Source organism: Anolis sagrei, chromosome 3, assembly GCF_037176765.1.
Source record: "Anolis sagrei isolate rAnoSag1 chromosome 3, rAnoSag1.mat, whole genome shotgun sequence".
In the NCBI taxonomy this organism is placed as follows: Eukaryota; Metazoa; Chordata; class Lepidosauria; order Squamata; family Dactyloidae; genus Anolis; species Anolis sagrei.
The window spans coordinates 68,861,423-68,885,872 of record NC_090023.1 but is presented as its reverse complement, the minus strand read 5'-3'; the positions used below and the strand labels follow the sequence as shown (position 1 = coordinate 68,885,872).

General features: G+C 42.3%; 1 protein-coding gene across 7 annotated transcripts in view; it reads left to right on the top strand.

Annotated features, from left to right (window-relative positions):
* The first annotated feature begins 5,370 nt into the window (after positions 1–5,370).
* The window catches only part of TIAM1 (TIAM Rac1 associated GEF 1), a 260,834-nt gene continuing 241,754 nt past the window's right edge, over positions 5,371–24,450 (top strand). For 4 of the 7 annotated variants that reach the window (XM_060770444.2, XM_060770439.2, XM_060770443.2 and 1 more), the window contains exon 1: positions 5,705–5,872. The gene's annotated coding sequence lies outside the window, so the exon portion shown is untranslated. Of the gene's footprint in view, positions 5,463–5,490; positions 5,515–5,704; positions 5,873–24,450 lie in introns of those variants that run through there. The other 3 variants (XM_060770440.2, XM_060770445.2, XM_060770442.2) reach the window with 3 other exon arrangements.

Genomic DNA, 24,450 nt, shown 5'->3' with positions numbered 1-24,450 from the left:
GTATTTATTACCTAAGAATACCCATGGAATTCATGGAGTCATCGTAAGTTCACAGGAAACATGTCAGGACAAAAAGTTAGCTAAATTGCCCTCGTAGTTACACAAAGCTGCAAGAGGCCTTTTTTTTTCTTCAGAAAACATTTAAGATGTTTATAATGAGGTGTAGTCTATGAGTGAGGGGTGGTTTTATACAACTAACTGCTCAACCATTGAAAGTCCCATTAAACTCTGAGCAGAGTTGGCCACTGCAGAATCGCCTACAGCAATCTGTGATTGTGCCATGTAGTGTATATCTTAGGAATGTTATCAGTTATCACATTCATTAGTTAGGAATGAAATCTAGCATGGTGCTTAAAGTTTTCCCACAAGACAAAATGCCTCACCTGGAAGAAAGAATCCCAGAGAAATGCACACAGGACTGCTTTCTTCCTTTAGGTCGGTGCTTCTCAGGCTACCCAAAGTGGAGAACTAACAATTTAATTTTTGTATTGTCGAAGGCTTTCATGGACGGAATCACTGGGTTGTTGTAGGTTTTTTGGGCTGTATGGCCATGTTCTAGAAACATTCTGTCCTGATGTTTTGTCTGCATCTATGGCAAGCATCCTCAGTGTTTGTGAAGTCTTGGAAACTTGCCAGGGATCGGGATTCAACCAGGGAGGTGGACTTAATGTTATAAAATTAATGCAGTTTGACACCATTTTAACTGTCAGGACTCCGTACTATGGAACTGTGGACATTGTAGTTCCATTGGCTGCCGGCCTGCTTCCCGGCTCAATTCAAAGTGGAGGTTATCACCTATAAAACTCTTCATGGTTTGGGCCCTGCCTATCTATGTGACTGCATCTCCCCTATTAACCAACACAAACTTTTAAGATCAACAGGGGAAGCCATTCTCAAGGTCCCATCTCCGTCGCAAGCATGGTGGTTTCCTCCCACCCCACCCGGCTCTGGAAAGCTCTCCCCAGAGAGATTAGACAGTTCTCCACACTATTAACCTTCAGGAAAGAGTTGAAAACATGCCTATGGAAACAAGCTTTTGACAACGGCTAAATGGTTTTATATCGAACAATGAATGGAAGAAGCACTCTCCGCAGTTCTTATTATCCTGGGCGATGACCAAGCCACTATATACTTCTTTAGAGTTTGTTTCACCATATTTAAACTGTTTGGCTGCACTTAGTTCTGCTTCTCAGTTAAGACCTTTGGTTGAACCTACTGGTAATTTACACTACCTCCAGCACAGCTCTCAACTTCATAGAAGTAGTTGGCTCCATTGCTCCATTGTAATGATTCTTCACATGACTGGGAATTTTCCCTAAATCTTCATAAGTATAGAAATAGAATGAAAATGAAAAGATCAGTTAAGGCATAAACAACACTTGTTGGATCTTTATGACAATGTGCTATCCGTATTTATCACACAAGGACAGCTGCCACATGCAGAATGTGAAGTGATGATAAGGGACACTCAACGTATGTAACAACCTTTTCTGCCTTGCAAAGACAGCCTTGGGATGAGGCAAGTTTGCAGCCAAGGGAAGAAACACAAACTCTTTTTCTGCTACTTCTGCCTTACTCCAAAACTCTATTCCTCAAGATGCACTTTCCCCCTGCAAATTCCAAATGCATGTTTGCACAAGTAAAGCAGCCTTTGGAAACCTTGCAGAAGTGAAGTATGAGTGAATGCCAGGTGTAGAAAAAATGTGCATCAGGAAAGAGGAATGATCAAGCACCTTTGCCTCTGTACAAATGTATTTAATTCAAAACCATACTTCCCAAACTGTTTTTTTTATATAAGATTCCTAAAGGTGCCCTCCCATTGGGGTTCTGTGACCTTTATGGCACTATCATCCAATTTCTAAGTGAGATTTCTCCAATCTCACTTTTCTGTATTCCTTTGTTACAGCTTAGACTCTAAATGTATTAATTGGTGTTATCATAATATATTTTGTATACTGTGAAGATACAAAATATTTTTGTTGTGGCACAAAAGTTTAAAACAAAACAAAGTATCAATTAGTTGTATAAGTATTCATTCCCTTGAGTTACAACTTGGTAGAAACAACTCTGACAACAATTTACAGTTGTAAGTCTTCTTAGTAAATATCAGTTTTGTGCATTCGGAACCTGAAATTTCTGCCCTTTCTTGTCAAAACTGATACAGATCTGTCATGTTGGATGAAGTGCTTTAAACAGTCAATAGAAACTGCGTTGCTGTGAGTTTTCTAGGCTGTATGGCCATGTTCCAGAAGCATTCTCTCCTAACGTCTTGTCTACATCTATGGCACCCTCAGAGGTTGTGAGGTCTGTTGTAACTAGGCAAGTGAGGTTTATATATTTGTGGAATGTCCAGGGTGGGAGAAAGAACTCTTGTCTGTTGGAAGCAAGTGTGAATGTTGCAATTGGCCACCTTGATTAGCATGTAATGACCTTGCAGCTTCAAAGCCTGGCTGATTGCTGCCTGAGGGGATCCTTTGTTGGGAGGCGTTAGCTGGCCCTGATTGTTTCTTTTCTGGAATTTCCCTGTTTTCTGTTGCTCTTTATTTACTGTTCTGATTTTAGAGGGTTTTTTTTTAAAATACTAGTAGCCAGATTGTGTTCATTTTCAAGGTTTCCTCATTTCTGTTGAAATTGACCACTCTAACAACCACCATGTCAGACTACATAGAGAAGCCATTGAAATCCACAAGCATGTGGACAATTTCAACAGAAAGGAGAAAATCATGAAAATGAACAAAATCTTGCTACCAGTATTAAATATAATCCAAAATCAGGACAGCAAATAAAGAGTACACTAAAAAGGAGGGAATTCCAGACAAGAAACAATCAGGGCCAGCTAATACCTCCCAACAAAGGATCCCCAGGCAGCAAGCAGCTAGGCTTTGAAGCTTTAAGGTCATTCAATGCTAATTAAGGTGGCCAATTGCAACATTCACACCTATCTTAAACACTATACAACAGACGTGTGTAAATGTTTAAAGAGCTGCTAACTTCTACTGTTCCCATTTTTGTGACCCCAACATTGAGCAAAGGGGACCCCATTGAGGATTGGGACCCACAGTTTAAAAAGCAGTGGTCTGTGGAATTAGATAGGCTTTTCTCTATAATTTCCCTGCATTGGAGTCAACCCTTCTTGTCCTCAGTCTTAGGGTTTCCCAATACCTGCCAAGAAAAAGTATCCCCATAATAGTACCACCACGTTTACTATGAGAATGGTATTCTGCGAATAGTGAGCAATGTTGTATGGTTTTGATGCCCTTGGACTATGAATTGCATATCTACACATGTGCATGCTTTCTTTGCAAATAACAAATAGGAATTGATATATTCTTATTTCAGCAATGGCTTTCTTCTCACTACTCTTCCAAAAAGTCCTGTTTTGTGGAGTGTCCAGGTGACAGTATCCCATGTCAATTAATACTGGCCTTTTGGCTGCTCTCCTTATGGAGTCACTGAGTTTAGTTGAATTGGATTCTCAAGGAGTACATCTACACTGTAGAATTAGTGCAGTTTGGCACTACAGTGATATCCCCTTGTTCGGATATCAGCCAGTACGCCAATGCCTTAAATCAATAAATAGTATTCTAAGATCTACAGAGATACTCTCAGGAACACCTCAGCAAGTAAGAGTCCAAAAGTGACAGGCTAAAACCTGGAACCTCAAGCCATAGCTGATACCAAATGAGAGACTCCCTCCTGGGCACACAGGAGACTGGGCGACTTGGAAGATGCTGAACAGGCTGCGCTCTGGCACCACGAGATACAGAGCCAACCTTAAGAAATGGGGCCACAAAGTGGAGTCCATGACACGTGCGTGCAGAGAAGAGGAAACCACAGACCACCTACTATGGAGGACCTGCCAGGTTCTAGTCAAAGGACACTTAGTATAACGCCAAGTTTTTAAACTTTGTGTTTTTAAAATGCACTAGCCATCTCCTGCCGCTTGTTGCTGTGGCCTAGTCTCGTGATCTGGAAAATAAAGTAATGAGAAAGTGCTGGTTTCTAATATATGTAATTTTTTTGTACTTGTGGGTAAACTGTATTTCTTGTTGTTCCTTTGTCAGTGTTGATATAGAGATTGTCTGGTTTGTCTACTCTGGGACAGGCAACATATAATTGCCCTTCTTTAGGAGTCCCTTTCAAATCTATGATACTATATGTCATATACATGTGTGTGTGTGTTTGAATCATATATATCTATTAATATCTATGGATGGACGGCTCTTTGTCAGGAGGGCTTTGATTGTGTTTCTTGCCCCAGGGGAAGGGAGTTGGATTGAATGGCTTTAAGGCAGCATCTATCAAACTGGGGGTCAGGACCCCTGGGGGGTGGCAAGTGGGTGTCAGAAGGGTCGGAAAAGACCACCAGAAAACCCAGTATTTTCTGTTGGTCATGAGGGTTCTGTGTGGGAAGTTTGGCCCAATTCTGTCATTGGTGGGATTCAGAATGCTCTTTGGTTGTAGGTGAACTATAAATCCCACCAATTCCAACTCCCAAATGTCAAGGTCTGTTTCCCCCAAACTCCACCAGTGTTCATATTTGGGCATATGGAGTATTCATGCCAAGTTTGGTCCAGATCTATCATTGTTTGAGTCCACAGTGCTCTCTGGATGTAGGTGAACTACAACTCGAAAACTCAAGGTCAATGCCCACCAAACCCTCCTAGTATTTTCTGTTGGTCATGGGGGTTCCGTGTGCCATGTTTGGTTCAATTCCATCGTTGGTGGAGTTCAGAATGCTCTTTGATTGTTGGTCAACTATAAATCCCAGCAACTACAACTCCCAAATGTCAAGGTCTATTTTCCCCAAACTCCACCAGTTTTCATATGTGGGGATATGGAGTATTCATGCCAAGTTTGGTCCAGATCTATCATTGCTTGAGTCTACAGAGCTCTCTGGATGTAGGTGAACTACAACTCCCCAAACTCAAGGTCAATGCCCACCAAACCCTTCCAGTACTTTCTGTTGGTCATGAGTCCTGAGGGCCAAATTTGGTTCAATTCCATTGTTGGTGGAGTTCAGAATACACTTTGGTTGTAGGTGAACTATAAATCCCAGCAACTACAACTCCCAAATGACAAAATCATTTTTGAGTGACGCCGGTCATTCCTTGGGTTAGTTGGTGTCTTGTGGCCAAATTTGGCGGCAATTCGTCCAGCGGATTTTGAGTTATGTTGTCATTCAAAACGAACAGAGCATGTAATATATAGACTACACTCTACCTTCGGTTCGCTTCTGATGCGATAGATAAATAAAAATAAGGGGGCACCGCAGCTCCAGAAGGCGGGTCGAGCCCCCGCCCCCTTGTATTTTCAACCAATCCCTTGGCAGCTCACTCCGGCGCGCGCCGAATTTAACCCTTCCCTCGCTCCCGATTGGCCGGGCCCGTGCCAGATTGGCAGAGCCGCTCAGGCTGCGTCACCGGGCTCAGGAGCCAAGAAGGGCGCCGCGTTTGTTACAGGTAAGCCCCGCTTTCCCTTCCTTCCGCTCCAACGTGACGGCGAGAGGCTCAGGTGAGTACACCGGAGCCCCGTCCTCCCGCCCCCGCTTTCCCTTCCTGCGGCTCCGCTATTGTCACGCCGCATCCTCACTCCAAACGCCCCGCTGTTCGACACCGTCTGTCGGGATTGGCCCTCGCGTGGTAGACTGACTGGCGAGGCGGCCAATGGGGAGGCCGGTTGCCAAGGCGCCGGGAAGCCCCTCCTTCCGCCGCGCTCCCCGTCCACAATATGGCAGCAGCTGCCATTGGCAGAATGGGATCGCGGTGAGAAGGCAGCCGAGGAAAGGAAGGCAAGGCAGGCAGGCAGCCTCGGTGCGCTGCCCTTTCCTCTGCGGGAGCCAGGCTGGAAGGAAGCAGAGGAAGGACACCCGGTGGGTCTGCAGGACGGAGAGCGGGAATGAATGAATGACTGAATGACTGAACGAACGAATGAATGAATGAACGAACGAGCGGGTCTGTGGATGGAGGATGGATGCTCCTTGTCCTTTCTCGCGATGGGAACCAGGCCGGGCCAAGGAATAGGGACGGGGGTCGTGAGGAGGGGAAAGGGAAAGAAGGGGCCCAGGAGGAGAGACGGAGGGAAAAGAAGCAGAAGGAGAAGGAGCAGAAGCCCTTTCCCCTCCAGCCTGGTTCACCTCTGCAAGGGAAGAAGAGAGAGAGAAGCAGAGAGGGAGAAAGAGAAGAAGGGGAGAGGAAGATGGAAGGGAGAATAAGAGAGGAGGGAGAGAGGGGGTCTCTTTCTCTCTCCTTCCCTCTCCCCTTCCCTTCCCTCTCTTATTCTCTCTCTCTCTCCTTCCCTCCTTTCATTTTTCCTCTTTCCTTTCCTCTCCTTCTCTCTTTCATTCTCCTCTCTCTGGTCCCTTCCACACAGCCCTATATGACAGAATATCAAGGCAGAAAATCCCACGAGATCTGCTTTGAACTGGGTTATCTGAGGGCCCATCCACACAGCCCTATAACCCAAAATATCAAGGCAGAAAACCCCACGCGATCTGGGTTATCTGAGGGCCCTTCCACCCAGGCCAATGTTCCAGAAGATCAAAGCAGGAAATCCCAGGAGATCTGCTTTGAACTTCCCTCTCCCTTCTCTTTCCCACTCCCTAGTTCTCTCTCCCCTCCTCTCATTCTTCCTCTTTCCCTTCTTCTCTCCCCTGTCCTCTCTTGCATTCTCCTCTCTCTGGGCCCTTCCACACAGCCTTATATCCCAGAATATCAAGGCAAAAAATCCCACAAGATCTGCTTTGAACTTCCCTCTCCCTTCCCCTTCTCGTTCCCACTGTCTAGTTCTCTCTCTCCTCCCCTCCTCTCATTCTTCCTCTTTCCCATCTTCTCTCTCCTGTCCTCTCTTTCATTCTCCTCTCTCTGGGCCCTTCCACACTATCCCAGAATATCAAGGCAGAAAATCCCACAAGATCTGCTTTGAACTGGGTTATCTGAGGGCCCTTCCATCCAGGCCAATGTTCCAGAAGATCAAAGCAGAAAATCCCACAATATCTGCTTTGAACTTCCCTCTGCCTTCCCCTTCTCTTCCCCACTCTCTAGTTCTCTCTCTCTCTTCCCCTCCTCTTATTCTTCCTCTTTCCATTCCTTTCCTGCTCTCCCCTTCCTTTATTCTCCTTTCTCTGGACCCTTCCACATAGCCCTATATCCCAGAATATCAAGGCAGAAAATCCCACTATACCCGCTTTGAAATGGATTATCAGAGACCACACTGCGTATAATGTGGGATTTTCTGCCTTGATATTCTGGGTTATAGAACTGTGTGGATGGGCCCTCAGATATTCCAGTTCAAAGCAGATATTGTATGTTATGCTGCCTTGATTATTCTGGATTATATTACTTTGTGGAAGGGCTCTTAGTCTACACTGCCATATAATCCAGTTCAGATAATGTCGATTTTATGTGGCAGCATAGAAGGGGTCCTAGTCTCTCGAGCAGCAGGAAAAAGAAGCTTGCCCACTCCTCTCTGGGCCCTTCCACACAGCCCTATATCCCAGAATATGAAGGCAGAAAATCCCACAATAACCGCTTTGAAATGGGTTATCAGAGTCCTCACTGCATATAATGTGGGATTTTCTGCCTTGATATTCAGGGATATTGGGCTGTGTGGAAGGGCCCTCACTCTCTTCCCCTTCCTCTCCCTCCTCCCCTCCTCATTCCCTCTCGCTCAGCTTTCAGTGTAATCTTCTGTGTTCAAACCTGGTGTGACATCCTTTGCCGGCCAAGGATTAGGAGGCAGCAGGATCAAGCTTCGGGATAACAACCTCTGGCTGGGAAAAGGGTATTTGGAAGGAGGAGGAGGGGGCAACATGGGAGGCTGGGGCGCCCACTCCACCGCTGCGCCAAAAGATGGCAAAGGAGGAAGGATTGTGTGTGTTTGGGAGCGGGGTTGCATAGATCTGTGGCTCTAAGGAGGACAGAGAAAGAGGGGGGGGGGGGGGATAAAGATTTCCCACAACAATAATACTCTCCCCCCCCCCCCAATCTCTGATGCTCAGAGATGAAAGCCAATGAACTCTCTGGAGAGAGAGACCCCCCTTCATTGCGCACAAGGATGCGCTCCTGACATGCTGTGCTCTTTCTCCCTTTTGCATTGAGATGCTCTCACAAGACCCATAGCCATCTACTTTGCCATTTACTGTTCTGCCTAAGGCAGCCTGACCCCTTTGCAGGCTGTTTTGAAGCCTGGGGTGGAGGTATGTTTTGTTTCTGGCCTACAGACCGGGTCTGGATTGGGGGATTGTATTGATAGACCCTAAAAGACACCAGATCCCATTTGGTCTTGAAAGCTAAGCAGGGCCACTTCTAGTTAGTTCTTGAATGGGAGACCACTCATTAATGTTGTATGTTCTGTTATGGAGGCAGGACCAGCAAAGCTATCTCTTGAGCATTCCTAGCCTTTGGGTGCACCGACACTGTGGAATGAATGCCATTTGGTCATGACTTGATGCTATGGAATAATAATAATAATAATAATAATAATAATAATACTAAAACTCTATTTATATTCCACTCTATCTCCCCAAAGGGATTCAGGGCGGATGGAACTCTAGTACTCAGGGCAGAAGGGGCTTTAGTACTCCACCAAACTATATTTTCTGTGATTCCTTAGCATTAAGCCCTTGCAGTCAAACTGCATTAATTTGACTCTGTAGATCAGTGGTTCCCGACCTGTGGTCTGTGGACAACCAGTGGTCTCTAAAAATGAAAATATGGTCCACAGCCTCACCATTAGTACACCGTTGCCTTGCAACCATTTGGCAACGAGAGTGACTGGTCTTGTAAACCTCTCTTATAGTGCCAAGGCAATGGAGAATTTGGGAAGGGAGAGGTAGTAGAAAGATTATTACTACCACCTCAGCTCTAGATTATTAAATATGGTTTTCTGTGAGTGAGCAGATGGCGACTACTGGATGGCTTATGTTCTGTATCAGAAGCTAGAGCTGATGTGGTCTATCCAATGCAATTTTCTGAATCAGCACCCCAAATAACTAAACCACTTATAAAGTTGACCAAAAACTGATTCACAACCCTTTTGATATTAATGTTGGAGAATTGTCCCTGGTCAAAAAAAGGTTGGGAACCACTGGTGTATATGTACCCCAAGAAAATATTGTGAAATTGCCGATGGCACCTTAAGTCTGGCATGAGCAAACTTGGGCCCTTTAGGTGTTTTGGACTACAACTCCCACAATTTCTAACAGTGGCTGTTAGAATTCCACAACAAGTTTGCCCATGTCAACAGGCGACTTGAAGACATACACCATACATACACACACACACACACATTTTTAGAACTAGAATTCCCCAGAAATATAGAGAATCTGTCCTGCAAAGATGGATGATTAGGTTGTCAGTCTGGAGAGGTTTCCTCCTGAGGCTATGATACATCATCGTGTAAGTATGTGTGTGAAGTGGTTAAATGGTTGCGTTAGGCAAGAGTGGGGCTCCTGGGGATGCCCTGCACAATTCATCCTACTGTATGAGTCACTTCTCTTTTTGGGTCTCAGATCCATATAGCTGCTCACAAAGCACCACCAGGTAGGAAAGTCCTCACTTTTGGGGTTCTGCAGTCCTGGCCTAGTGATAAAGGCCACTTAATTCCGAGCAAAGATGCATAGGATTGCACTGCGCCCCACATTACAAACTTGCAGTGTATTCATGCTGATGGCTGACTACTGTTAACATGGAACATGAATTTTACTGAAGGTTTTCCCTGCTTAAAAAATGCTGCAGGGATCACCTCTTTTTCATTTCCATTCTACTGCATCAAGCCATGAATTCTTTCAAAGAGCAGCTGTAGCTGTATGCCATGGAGAGTAATAGGATTTTAAAAATTAGCATAATTTGTCTCTTGCTTGATTGAAAGAACATCTTTTATTGCAGTCATTCAAAAGCTATGAGGACATGCTTTTACAAATGCCAGGTTACTTGATGGACTTTCAACTGTGTTGTGATTTTCTGCATCCTGTACCGAGCTTTATTTTATGGAGTGTGAGGTTTAAGCATGTGATAAGGCTGCATGCTGTTTTCTGCATCCTGCCTTTCCTCCCAAGAATGCAGTTGGCTCAGTTGCAGATGGAAAACTGCATCTACACAGTGGGTTTGGAGTATGCATATATTAAAATATAATATGGATACATTAAGAAACAAACTCTGGGGAGGTAATTAAAATGTCTCGAAGTTAAAAAGTGCCAGCTTGCTTGGTATATTGAGTTTCAAAGTTGCATATGTTTGTGTATGCACACACAGGCATTTAGTCACACAATACAAAAACAACATGGTTCAGTCTTGGAAGTCCTTAAAGTGTATAACCTGTAACCCGCCTCTACATCTATACCCTATAAAGCTGCCTTTGCTGTGTACTATAACTAAAATGATAGCATGCATAGAGATCAAGGTTTGTAATGAAACTTGACCTTTCAAAAAACTGGTAGTGTACACACCAGTTTATGCACATAATATTTCTGCCAGGCCTATTTCTTTGCTTCCTTTCCCCTTCTTTTGAAAGGAAGTTCCAAGTGAAGAACAGCATCGATGAGTGTGTTCCTGTTGGTCTCAATAGTGGTGGGTGGTGTGCTGAGCTTAGAAGCAGAAAAATGGAAAGGAAACAGATTACAAGTCAACCCCTTCTTCTGGCATTCCTTATCTGAGTATGAAAGGTGACTGATGTGCCTTTATCAATATGGCAAGACATACTCTAATGCTGGAGAATGGTGTGCATCATACCTTGTAATGTGTTGCTGTGAGTTTTCCAGAATGTATGGCCATGTTTCAGAAGCGTTCTCGCCTGACGTTTCGCCTACATCTTTGGTAGGCATCCTCAGAGGTTGAGAGGTCTGTTGGAAACTAGGAAAGTGGGGTTTATATATCTGTGGAATGTCCAGGGTGGGAAAAAGAACTCTTGTCTGCTTGAGGCATTGTGTAAGTGGTTAAATGGTTGTGTTAGGCAAGAGTGGGGCCCCTGGGAATGCACTGAACAATTCATTGCCACCGTGATTAGCATGTGGACAATTTCAACAGAAAAGAGGAAACAATGAAAAACTCTAAAAATCAGGACAGTAAATAAAGAGCAACACTACAAAAAGGAAATTCTAGTCAAGAATCAATAAGGCCCAGCTAACACCTCCCAACAAAGGATCCCCTAGGCAGGAAGCAGTCAGGCTTTGAAGCTACAAGGCCATTAAATGCCAATTGCAACATTCACACTTGCCTCAAGCAGACAAGAGTTCTTTCTCCTACCCTGGACATTCCACAGATATATACTGTAAATCTCACTTGCCTAGTTTCCAACAGACCTCACAACCTCTGAGGATGCCTGCCATAGATGTGGGTAAAACGTCAGGAGAGAATGCTTCTGGAACAAGGCCATACAGCCCTGAAAACTCACAGCAACCCAGTGAATTCGGCCATGAAAGCCTTTGATGTACTTTTCAATACTTTGTGCACTACAGCCTATTCCTAGTGTGAAAATGTACATATTATTCGGGGAGTGGGTAGCTTTATCCAGCATGTCATACTCAGTTATTTTGTGAACTTAGCCATTGACTCCACTTTAACTGCTATTGCTCAAGGCTATGAAATCAAGGTAAAGAGTGCTGTTGCTTTACTAAATTACAACTCCCATAATTTCATAATATTGAGCCGTGGCAATTGACATGGTGTCAAACTGCTTTATTTCTACAGTGTAGATGCACTCTACAAGATCCAGCAATTGTGTGTAAGAAATAACATGTTGCAGGTCAAATCATGGATAGTAAATGTGTTGGTATTTTTAGTTTAGTTATGGCTGTGAATCCATCTATTACTTTTTTCTTAAAGCAATGAGACTTGATTTTGGCTTGGGTATGCGATGAATTGGGCTGCAACTCGCATTTGGAAAGTCTTTTGAACATTTGAGCAAGAGATGTTCGTATGTTAAGCAAGGGGGGAAATGGACCGCTTGTGGGGCTGCAAATTGGGATGCAGGAGTCTGGTTTCCAGTTGATTTTAACTTTCAAACAGTACAGGCTTGCTGTTTCTACCATTGATTTGGGGTTCTCTGCCTTAATAGATTAAAGGCATGCCTGGAGGTCACAGAGCTTTTGGGTCATAGTAAAACCACAGCTGTTAAGTTGTCTGGGGATTACACTGAGGATAAATTAACCATTTTCAAGATTCTGGAGTTTGCGCATTGTCGTAACCTGTAGTTGAAAACAATGACACCTGGTCATTATGACGTCTGACTGCCCTGACAAACAAGCGCTTAGTTTTTATTTGCACAAATCATCTAATGGAAAGCTTAAGTGTTTTGCCAAGGGGTTGGTTTGCTGCTTTTAAAGTTTGCATGTGCATAGTACTTCTCAATGCATGACTAGATAGTTTCTTCCTGTCTGTATGTTTTCTTAAAAGTGACAGAAGCATACTCAACAATGCTTCAGTGCTAACATAAATGATTCAAGAAGGGTAAATGAAACTTTGCTATAACCAATCTTGCAGACCTCAGGCTCCAGAACATTTCCGCATGACCCCCTGTGGAGTGCATGTTTTCTCCTTTATGAGAACCATATAACATTTGCACTAATTGTTGGACTTGGTTGATGTTTAGACATGCTTGCTTTGTTGCCACTCATTTGCGTGTATCCTTCCATTGCTTCAACTCATTCTCATCTGTTTTGTTTCACAAGAGAAGAGTACCTCCTCTTTCTCAGTCTCTCTCATATTATGGCTATGTCCCAGTGAGCAAAGACAAAGGACATTTAGCATTTCTGTAGGAGCTACTGAGAAACAAGCTGGGTTTGAGCATGGGAATATTACTATTATGGTATACAGTTCTTAGGACCCCCCCTCCTCTGGTCAGTGAATTTCTTCTAGTGCAACTTCTAAATTTAATTGCTGGCTTTGCTGATATAAAGATTGCCATGTTACTCTGAGCTTCTGTTGTAAACTAGTTCAGGTGCCATTGTGTTTTGGACAAGGCAACAGATTTTGTGGTTACAGCCAATATTTTTGTATTCAGAGAGAATTGCTAAATAAACTTACACTTGAACATCACTGAAATGTTTACAGTCTCCATCTAGGAAGTCATGCTACATACCAAAATGATGGCTGCAGCATCTGTCCAGATTTGAGGGCTTTTTGTTTATTCCTGCCTTTCCTAAATTTTGTTTTAGTCAGCCTACTCCGTAGTATTGCGTATACATATGTCTAGAAATTTGAGTCAAAAAATCCTCAAAACCTGGGTTGATTTGTCAGCGGATCCTTTACCTTAACTCTTACCTTTCTCTGAGCAGAGTTTATTTATTTTGTGTTAAATGCATTGCGTAAATAAGTATAAAACTCATAAAAATCGAAGGAATACAAGTGGTTACATAATATTTGACCCAAAACGGGCAACAGTGACCACATTGTCTGTAGTTTTAAACAATTACTCTGTGCATGAGGCAGGACATTGTGGACAAGCATAAATATGTGGAGTTGTTTGTTCTGCTCCATAGTCACACAAGCTGGAAGATTCTTCAAGTACTGTTTTGTCTTTTGAGCTGCCCACCCTGCTTCTGAGTCTGTTCAGGGACTTCCAAGTTGCCCATTCTTAGTTTCCCCCTGGAGGCAGACCTTTGTAGGGGGCCATCCAGTTGGGATTTCCTGGTTTAACTGCCCAGAGAGATACCCTTTCTAAAATCCCGAAGGGACTCAGGACTCCACCTTGAGTCCCTTTAGGGTAGATAGGGCAGGTTAAAAACAAATTATTATTATTATTATTATTATTGACACAAAAGCACAGTATGTCACAGCAAATGAGATCTATATGCTGGATTTTGTATCACAAAATAACAAGTTGAACACTTCCCAAGTGTCTAGGACTGTGTGATTTTTGAATGATGCGCGCAGATCCAAGTAAGATGGCCAGTTGCAGTTGACAAATCGTGATTTTGTCAATGTTTATTGTCAGCTGAGATCTTTTGGCATGGCACCCAGTGCGCCAATGACCACTGGGACCACCTGTACTGGTTTATGCCAGTGCCTTTGCAGTTCGATTTTGAGGTCTTGATAGCAGCTGAGTTTTTCCTGTTGTTTTTCCTCAATGCAACTGTCACCTGGTATGGCGACATCAATAATCCAAACGTTTTTCTTTTCCACAATTGTGATGTCTGGTATATTGTGTTCCAAAACTTTGTCAGTCTGGATTCGAAAGTCCCACAGTATTTTTGCGTGTTCATATTCCATGACATTTGCAGGTTTATGATCCCACCAATTCTTTACTGCTGGCAGGTGGTACTTGTGACATAAGTCCCAGTGAATCATCTGGGCCACAGAGTTGTGTCTTCATTTGTAGTCCGTCTGTGTGATTTTCTTGCAACAGCTGAGGATATGATCAATGGTTTCATCAGCTTCTTTGCACAGTCTGCATTTTGGGTCATCTGCTGTTTTTTCAATCCTGGCCTTAATGGCATTGGTTCTGATGGTTTGCTCCTGGGCTGCAAGAATCAGGCCTTCTGTCTCCTTCTTCAGTGTTCCATTCATGAGCCATAACCAGATCTTCTCCTTGTCAACTTTTTCTTCAATCTTCTCAAGGAACTGCCCATGTAAGGTGTTGTTGTTGTTGTTGTTGTTGTTGTTGTTGTTATTATTATTAGAATTGATCCTCTCTACTCTCTCTAGCAAAGCACCACTTCTGACCCTTTTGAATTTCCCTGGGAGGGAAATGGCAGTAGTGGACAGGTCCAGTGGGCCTCTTGGAATGAGTCTTGACTTATTCATGGGTCATATCAAAATCCATAATTTTGAACCCAAAACCTGCCCTCGACCTATACATGTACTAGAAAACTCAAATGCTCGGATAGAGAAATATCGTCAAAACCTGAATGTTGTTTCTGTTCATAGCATGCATGGTGACTTTCTGTTGTGGTTTATTTTCCCGTGCCTTAATGCTTTCCCCTGAGGGAAAAACTTCCTCTTACGTATATAGAGCAGTCCTATGTAGGGATAGGAGAAGAGCCAAGCCATGGATCTGCCACCTGATCTTGAGCCCTACCTGCTTGTGCCAGCCAGAGAGTGGGTTTGCTACGTAGAGCTTTTCTATTTAACCTTCCCCTCAATGAAAGCAGTGGGTGGGTGGCAATGCGTTATGCCACATCTAGCCTGATGTAGCTAATGGGATGAATACAGGGACATTTGGGGGAGTAGAATATTATCAGTCAATCCAGAACTGGCACAAACATATTCTTACTGTGATTCATTTCACCCCAGCAGGAATGCTGGTGGTAGATTTCTGCCTGCACAGTTGACTCTGGATACTTCCGGAGCTGAAGAGCCACCTTTCTGACGCTTTCTTAAGAACATGATGGTGTGCAAAATTTCATTTTCTAGATCACAAGCTCCAGAATCTCTCAATCAGAACGGGGAATTCTGGGAGTTATGATCCCAAAATGTAGCTTACCTGAGCTCAGAGGGACTCTTCTTTCTCTCCAGCAAGTTGGGACATGAAGGCTAGAATTGCTTTACTAGAAAGGATATCCCTTTTCTTTCTGTAGACCCAGTTACCTCAACAGTTGCTTTGATTTAAGCCCCTTTAGTCTGTTCAAGGTCCTGTTTTCAGTTGGATCAGAGTGCTCTTCTGTTAATCTCCTTGAGTTTTAAGGGGAATTTTGCTTTGAACTCGTTAAAACAGAATAAAGCAGGAAGTAGAGGGTTAAACTTTTTGTGCAGTGTGTCTCTACTTATAGGTGTGTGTGTGTGTAGTGGGGAGGGAATATAAGGAATTTATTTTGCACTCAGAAACTTAGTGTGCAGGCTTGAACTAGCCTCCCTTTATTCTGGCTGTCCCTGTAGAAACTCAGAATGACAGCAGAAAAGGAAGAATGAATAGGATGAGGGAAAGGGGGCAATCCTTTGCACGTTTCTTCTGAAAAAAGCTCAATTAAAAAGTGGAATTTACCCCTTGGTAAGTTTGCATGGAGCTATATCTTCTGTACCTGAGTATTGCATTTTCGTATGCCTCAAATATTTTTTCTGATGCTTTTTTTAGCTTTTCCACACTCTTTATCAAAAGAATACTTGGCCTTGAAACAAATGAACAAAAAAACACCCCCCCACCCCCACCATTGGATGGTAAAACAACACAAGGGTTCATCTGTACTTTAGAATTAATGCAATTTGACACCATTTTAGCTGCAATGGTTTAGTACTCTGGAATAATGGGAATTGTAGTTTTCTAATGTTTTAATTCTCTGCCAAAGAGTACTGATCTTCTACCAAACTATAACTTCCAGGACTTTATAGCATTGAACCCTGGCAGTCAAAGTAAGTTTTAAACTTAATCTCTTCAGTGAATTCTAGCTTGTATTTTAACTCTGTGTATTTTGTTGTATATGTTTTATTGGTGTTTTATCTCTTTTTTTAATGATGTACCCCACCTTATCTCATAGGGAGAGGTGGGTAATAAAATTATTATTATTATTATTATTATTATTATTATTATTATTATTATCCCTTTGGTGGCGTAGCGGGTTAAACTTCTGAGCTGCTGAATTTGCCGACCGAAGTTCAGCTTCTGCCATCCTAGCAGTTCAGAAACATGCAAATGTTAGTAGATCAATAGGTAATGCTTCTGCAGGAAGGTAATGGTGCTTCATGCAGTCATGCTGGCCATATGACCTTGGAGGTGTCTATGGACAATGCTGGCTCTTCGGCTTAGAAATTGAGATAATAACCATTCTCCATAGTCAGAGACAACTAGACTTAATGTCAGGGGAAAACCTTTATGTCGTCATCATCATCATCATCATCATCATCATCATCATCATCATTTTACTGACACAAAAACACAATATGTCACAGCAAATGAGATATATATGCTGGATTTCGTGTTGTTGGTATTATTATTATTATTATATTGGTGATGGTGTCAAACTGCATTAATTCTGCAGTGTAGATACATCCCAAGTTTCAGTTTCCCACCCAATAAGATGTAGTAGGCAATATATTTTGTATTATAATGAACTTGCCTCTTCGTTAAGGTCCTTCTTTAAAAAAAACCCACAAACAACGTCCTTTTCTGGTATCTTCAGAGTTTATACTGTTTAGGCAGCAAATAATTTGTACAACCTGAATCTATATTGAATTGAGAGGAATGAGTATTTTCAATGGGACTTATGAAATACATGGGCATAGATATCCTATTTTGAATAAGAGGCTAGGTTTATTGTTTGATGACATTAGTAGAGTTATAAGACATAACAAAGGAAATGATAACAAGTCATCTGCTTTTGAACTTCATTTTGAATTTTTCCATGTCTTGTTTCCAATTCCCCACCGTTCCAAAGGTTTTGTTTTCCCTGCTGAAATTTGAAATGAAATTTGAATTTGGTCCCAGTAACATTGATCCAGCTATTGTTTTTAACTCTCAACACAATATTTTCTTCAACCGTCTTAATGTGCATTTGAATCCAGGTATCTTGGCACTCTCCAGACATTTTGGATGACATCTCCCATAGTTTCCTAGCCAATACAGCTATCGGTTGGGAAAGACGGGAATTGTCACCCACCATCCAGAGGGTGACTTCATCAATACATTATTGATAGTGGTGGAAAGCATGACTTGGTGTTCTAGTCAAAAGGTCCTGTGAGACCTGGAGCTCTTCAGGGATGCTTGTACATCTGCTTAGAGTTATATGACTCAGGATGATACTGATGGGTATGCATGATTCAGTATAGCTCCTAAAGTTTAGCTGCAGGTTTCAAAGTTACAGTTTCCATAACAACTGCTGCTGAAGCCTCTCTGGATGTACGTAACACTTCTTTTTGTAAAAAAAAAATCCCTAGTTTTTCATGCTTTATCACGCCAACTCCTCCTCCATGCCTACATCTCGCTTTCATTCCTCCCACTCTCCTCTCTCATTTTCCTGCTTCCTTCATGGCCTCCTCATCCTACTAAGAGCTTTGTGCCACCTTTTGTGCAGTCTCCTACTCTTGGAACAGCTGGCAAATCAATGCTCATGTATTGTCTGCTGTCTTCTTTTTAAAACAATTGTGTGTGTACCCGGTATTGCTCATAAACAAGATGCTAAGCAACATGGAAATGCCCCTAGTCATTGTTAGATGAGGGATTGTCCTCCTTACTCATGAGATTCATCAAAATTATCCATTTAGGTACAACCTTTTTATCCTCCATTGTGCTCCTTAATATCCTGTGTCATCTTAGGCTCCATCTTCCATCATCCCCACAACATGGACTGTGGCTGGGAAAAGGATGCCCTTTGTCATGAGGCAAATGCTCATTACATTAATAATTTAAAATTGGAATACTTACTTTACTGAAAGCCACATTAATTGTTTGTTGTTGCCCTAAATAGAAGTACACACTAATAATCAATCATAATGACTGAAAATCTGATTATTCCAAGAGGTTGTGGCAAGAACCTCCCTTACACAGATCTTCAGGAGGGTTGTATAACAGTGTTTCTATGTGCCCTTAAGATGTTGGCTGGCAAGAAGCAGTTTTGGCTGCCTCCCATCCATGTACAAACCAGGGCTGACCATCTTAGCTTCCAAAATCAGACAGGATCTGGTGCCTTTAGCGTGCTTGGGCCAATAGAACAGTAACAGTACTTGAACAAGATTGTATATGCATTTCACAGAATAAGGCCTACATCAAGGGCAAAACTCTTGTGGCTCTCCAGTTGTTGCTGAAAGACACACCCCCAGAGGCTTTAGCCCAGTGGTTCCCAACCTTTTGACCAAGGACCACTTGACCAGGGACTACTCTCCAACATTAGTATCAAAAGGGTTATGAATCAGTTTTTGGTCAACTTTGGATTCAGTTTGGTTATTTGGGGGTGCTGATTCAGAAAATTGCATTGGAGAGATCACATCAACTTTAGTTTCTGATACAGAACATATTCCATCCAGTAGTTGCCACCTGCTCGCCCACAGAAAACCATATTTAATAAGCTTCAGCAATAGTAATAGTAATAGTAATAATATAATAATAACAACTTTATTTTTGTACCCTGCCTCCATCTCCCAGAAGAGACCCGGGCAACTTACACGGGGCCAAGCCTGAACAACACAGTTAAAATGTAACACGTTAAAATGCAAAACAACAATATAATAAAATAACAACATTATAACAATTTATAAAAAGGCATCGAAACCAATCTGTAAACAAATTTAATGTATCCTCACAGTTGGGCAGGCTAGTGCAATAATAATTTAAAGGATAATCTAATGAGTAAAGTACATAGATCATGTAGTTACAGTAAAGATAAGAGCAATAGTAAAGTGCAGGACAGATTTTTGTTCTTATCTGGAACTTACTATTTAAGGAATTGTCTACTCAAAGGGTTTGCAAGACCAGTTACTCTTGTTATAACGCTGTAGTAACGGTGAGGCCGTGGACCATATTTTAGTTCTTGCAGACCACTGGTGGTACACGGACCACAGGTTGAGAACCACTTCTCTAGCCAGAATAGCTAGTGGTAAGGAATGTTGGAAACTGTAGTCTCCTACTACCACATCAAATGTAATTGCTAATCCCTATCAGGATGTACGTGTTGAATCAATTTCTGAATGGTAAAGCAACACGGTATATAAATCCCAGTTCAGCTTGAGAGGAAGGCAAGGGCAAATTCTGCCAAGAAAATCCCATGATAGCTTTGTGTTAGAGTTGCCTTAATTTGGAAATGGCTTGAAGGCACACAACAACAGTGATTGACTTCACTACTTTGTTGCCAATTATACTTGTATACTCTTGAGCAGGGAAGATGAGTACTGTGCACACAAAATCTTTTCTCCCATATCCCCTTTTTGATTATCTCAAATATATTTTGGTGTTTTGGGAAAGCCACTAAGCAGAATGCATGCTTTTTCTGTGAGTAAATCTAACTAAACAGGAGGCGAGCTTTCTTCTTTCTATGGCTTATTTTACTTGTTTTACTCTGCTCAGTGATTTCTCCTTTGGGGTAGAAAATTAACACCTTTATAAGCTAATGATTAAGTGATAGAATTAATACCAACTAAGTTGAATGGACACATACTGATTCAAATCTAAAATCAAAGCAATAATTTCAGGTTAACTATCAGTAGGAAGCACATACATATATGACTTCTCATCTCTTCCAAGCCTGACAAAAATCAAGAACATCCAGTTCTCAGTAAAATCTAAATTATGCCTGTAGTGTAGATCTATGTCTTCAAAATTTCTGCAACTAATAAATAAGCTTGGATTTGTTGTTTTTAAATGTCATAATCCACACTATGTACATTTTATTCCCCCTCCCACATATTTCTGTTCTGCGTAACTGTATACATGGACAGCTGTCGTCTGTAAAAGATCGTGATACTCTTTCTGGATTATAATGCAAACCATAAACTCCAAACTGTGATGTATGCATTTACACCATCTTTGGAGAAGTTTATTAAGCACCTATGGAATTATTTGTAACCACCAGGGAAAATCAACTATTTATATACTTTGTTTTCAGTAGTGTTGTTTCAGCAACTTGCATTCCAAAAGTATTTCTCAGTTTGCTCTTTTGACCTCAGCTGACTTATTTTGTTAGCTGTATATTACTTTGCTTGTAATTCAAGGTGAGTGTAGAACTGTTAGCAGTGATAAGCTAACTGAAAGTTTCTTGTGGGATTTTAGGCAGAACCCACAGAAATGTAAGCCTTGATGCAAGAGCATTACATTATTAGTTGAGGCACTTTGGGGATTTTCCTTTCTCTCCTTGTTAATAACCTTTCAGCTCATTCTGTCTTCCCTTTTACATCCCCACTGCTATATAATGCAAGGTTTCATAACCGTTGTTGTAATAAGCTTTCCTAAGTAAAGAGTCTTATGTGTAGAGACCTTGTGTCAAACTCTCCAACAAACAGAAATCAATTGATTGGTTAGCCCAGAATTTATAGATGTATATCTATGGCATGTCTTAAGATCCTGATGTTGAAACCTTTGAAGAATATTCATCCATTCAGATAGTGAGTTATTAAGAGGAAAGGAAGGCATAGTTTGGCTTGATTCGATTTTATGTAAACTACCCTAGGAGCACCATAGCCACCAGTGGTGCAATGGGTTAAACCCTTGTGCTGGCAGGACTGAAGACTGACAGGTCGGAGGTTCGAATCCTGGGAGAGCCCGGATGAGCTCCCTCTGTCAGCTCCAGCTCCCCATGCAGAGAAGCCTCTCACAAAGATGGTAAAACATCCGGGAATCCCCTGGGCAACATCCTTGCAGACCGCCAATTCTCTCACACCAGAAGCAACTTGCAGTTTCTCAAGTCGCTCCTGTCTGGGGGGCGGGGGGGGGGGGACGGACGGGGATGGGACAACGACACCCTAACAGCATATTTGAAAGATGTGTGTATTATACCTATAATAGTTCAAATTGAAATGAATAAGTAAATAGTTTATAATGGCCTTTTGATTCTTTGTAAAATGGAAAGCTTCCTTACATTGAATCAGGCTACAAATTTATCTTTCTCAGTACATATTGAACATCCCTTATCTGGAATTCTGAAATCCTCCAAAATCTGAAATTATCCACTTCTGGATGGGTGGATACAAACATTCAAAATACTTCTGGTCCCAAGAATTTCAGATAAGGTATACTCAACCTAGATTGTTAATATTGATTGGTGACAGCTCTCCATAGTCTCACGATATATTCTTTATCTTGACACATTTATAGATTGAACAGTGCTCTACTCAGAGGTAGTGTTGTACCTAGCCTCGAGTTATGACCCACCCCTTACTCATTTTTAAAAGGATTTTGAAGGAATCGGAGTCTTGGTCTTTTCCTTGTCTGGACTTTTTTTGTCGACATCTTCTCCAGGTCATCTCTGCCCTGTGCCGGCCATTGCTTTCTCCAGTTAGCTTCCATACCCCAAGATGAATTATTTTTTGGACTATAGTTTTCAGAATCTCCCAGTCAGCATTTATAGAATTATAGAACCATAGAGTTGGAAGAGACCTTGTGGGCCATCCAGTCCAACCCCCTGCCAAGAAGCAGGAACATTGTTTTCAAAGCACCCCCAACAGATGGCCATCCAGCTTCTGTTTAAAAGCCTCCAAAGAAGGAGCCTCCACCACATTCCGGGGCAGAGAGCTCTGCTGCAGAACAGCTCTCACAGTCAGGAATCATGGAAAATGTTGTTCAGTGAGGCACCTGCATTCTTTAGCAGAGAAGCTAAAGACCTTATAAAAATGCAACTCCCATGATTCCATAGCATTGAACCATGGCAGTTAAAAGTGGTGTTGAACTGCATTCATTCTACAGTGTAGTTGTACCCTTTCTGAAAAAATCAGGCTTGTAGTGAAAACCGTGTGCATGTCAGTGTTGCAATGTCCTAGTGGATCATCCCTTGAGCAGCTTCAGCTCATGTTCTCGGCATCCTTCTCTTGTGTACCTCATTTGTATAGCAAAAAAACATGCTTCGGAGGTGAACTAAAAATAATTTCTAACTTTGTGGGGAAAGATCCTCCAGGCCTTGAACAGCTTGCAGATGCAGAGGAAGAATATGGCATGGTTTCCCCTTTTGCAGTGAATGTAGGAGTAAAACCCCTAGAAAAATATTAAAAACAAGGTGAGTGTATTTGAGAGGTATAAAAACTCCTTGTGACCTGCATCATTCCCATGCACTTTCCCCATCAGCCCAATATAGAGAATAGTCCTTGCAATGACCCATCCATTTTCTTTCTGTTGTCAAAATTTCAGATTAAGAAATACAATGCCTGTTAAGTCAACATACCCGTGATCCCTTTATGGGGATTTAATTGAACAAATGCAGGCCTGTGGATGAGTCCCTTCAGCATATTGTATCCGATTATTAAAGAAAAAATGTTTGTCTTTTGCAACATTAGAGCCCAACGACCTCTTTCCAATAACTGAATGGTAAATTAAACCTTAGTAGCTCGATGACTCAACGGGTATTTGTAATGCAAGAATGACCTCATGAAGCTTTGCAGAACATCCACCAACCATTTGGGGAAAATATCACCTGCAAAGATTTACAAAAAAGCAAGGATTAAAACTTGGCACATACATTTGCTTAATGTGCCAAGAAATATCCCCCATGCATTAATCCCATCTTAAATGCAGCTATTACATCACTTAGCCGGCCTGCAGCCACAGGTATTACGGTATGGAGCAATAAGGGGGGCATTTTGGGAGCACCATAAACTGGTGTGAAATAGCAGTACAGTACCAACAGTTTAGCTTAAGTTTTCTTAATGTTGTTTTTCATGTCAGGAGTGAGTTGAGAAACTGCAAGTTGCTTCTGGTGTGAGAGAATTGGCCGTCTGCAAGGATGCTGCCCAGGGGGCACCCAGATGTTTTGATGTTCTACAATCCTTGTGGGAGGCTTCTCTCATGTCTCCGCATGGGGAGCTGGATCTGACAGAGGATCTCCCTGGATTTGAACCTCCGACCTCTTGGTCTTCAGTCCTGCCTGCACAAGGGTTTAACCCACTGCACCACCGGGGGCTCAATTTTCTTAAATAAGAAGAAAATATTTCCATAAACTTAAAAATAACTTGCCGACAAAGCTGCCTACAAGCAGGGGAAATCCATATGCGCAAGAATAAGTACCGAATCAATTGAATAGAAAAAAGACATTAGAAGACATAAAATGAATAAAATATCTCCAAGATTCTAAAACTTAGTTCAAAAACCACACCAATAAAAGGAAACGTAGTGCGTGCCAGGTTAAAAGCTCCTATTTCACAAAGGAAGGTCAGTTGCCAAAGACCTTCCTGCAGTAAAAGGATTTTTGCCTGCTGGCATAAAGATATTCAAAAGGGAGTTCAGTTAGATGCCTGGGAGTGGCCACCCATAAACTGCAAGAAATACAGTGGGCCCTTGGTATCTGGTGGGATTTGGTTTCAGGATACCCAAAACCATGGATTCTCAAGTTCCGTTATATATAATGGCATACCCCTCTATTCTGCCTTGGTCAGACCACACCTGGAATACTGTGTCCAATTCTGGGCACCACAGTTGAAAGGAGATGTTGACAAGGTGAAATGTGTCCAGAGGAGGGCAACTAAAATGATCAGGGGTCTGGAGAACAAGCCCTATGAGGAGTGGCTTAAAGAGCTTGACATGTTTAGCTTTCAGAAGAGAAGGCTGAGAGGAGACATGATGACCATGTATAAATATGTGATGGGAAGTCATAGGGAGGAGGGAGCAAGCTTGTTTTTTGCTGCCCTGGAGACTAGGACACAACAATGGCTTCAAACTACAGGAAAGGAGATTCCACCTGAACATTAGGAAGAATTCCCTGATTGTGAGAGCTGTTCAGCAGCTGAACTCTTTGCCACAGAGTGTGGTGGAGGACCCTTCTTTGGAGGTTTTTAAACAGAGCTGGATAGCCATCTGTTGGGGGTGCTTTGAATGCAGTTTTCCTGCTTCTTGGCAGGGGGTTGGACTGGATGGCCCTCAAGTTCTTTTCCAACTATGTGATTATATAAC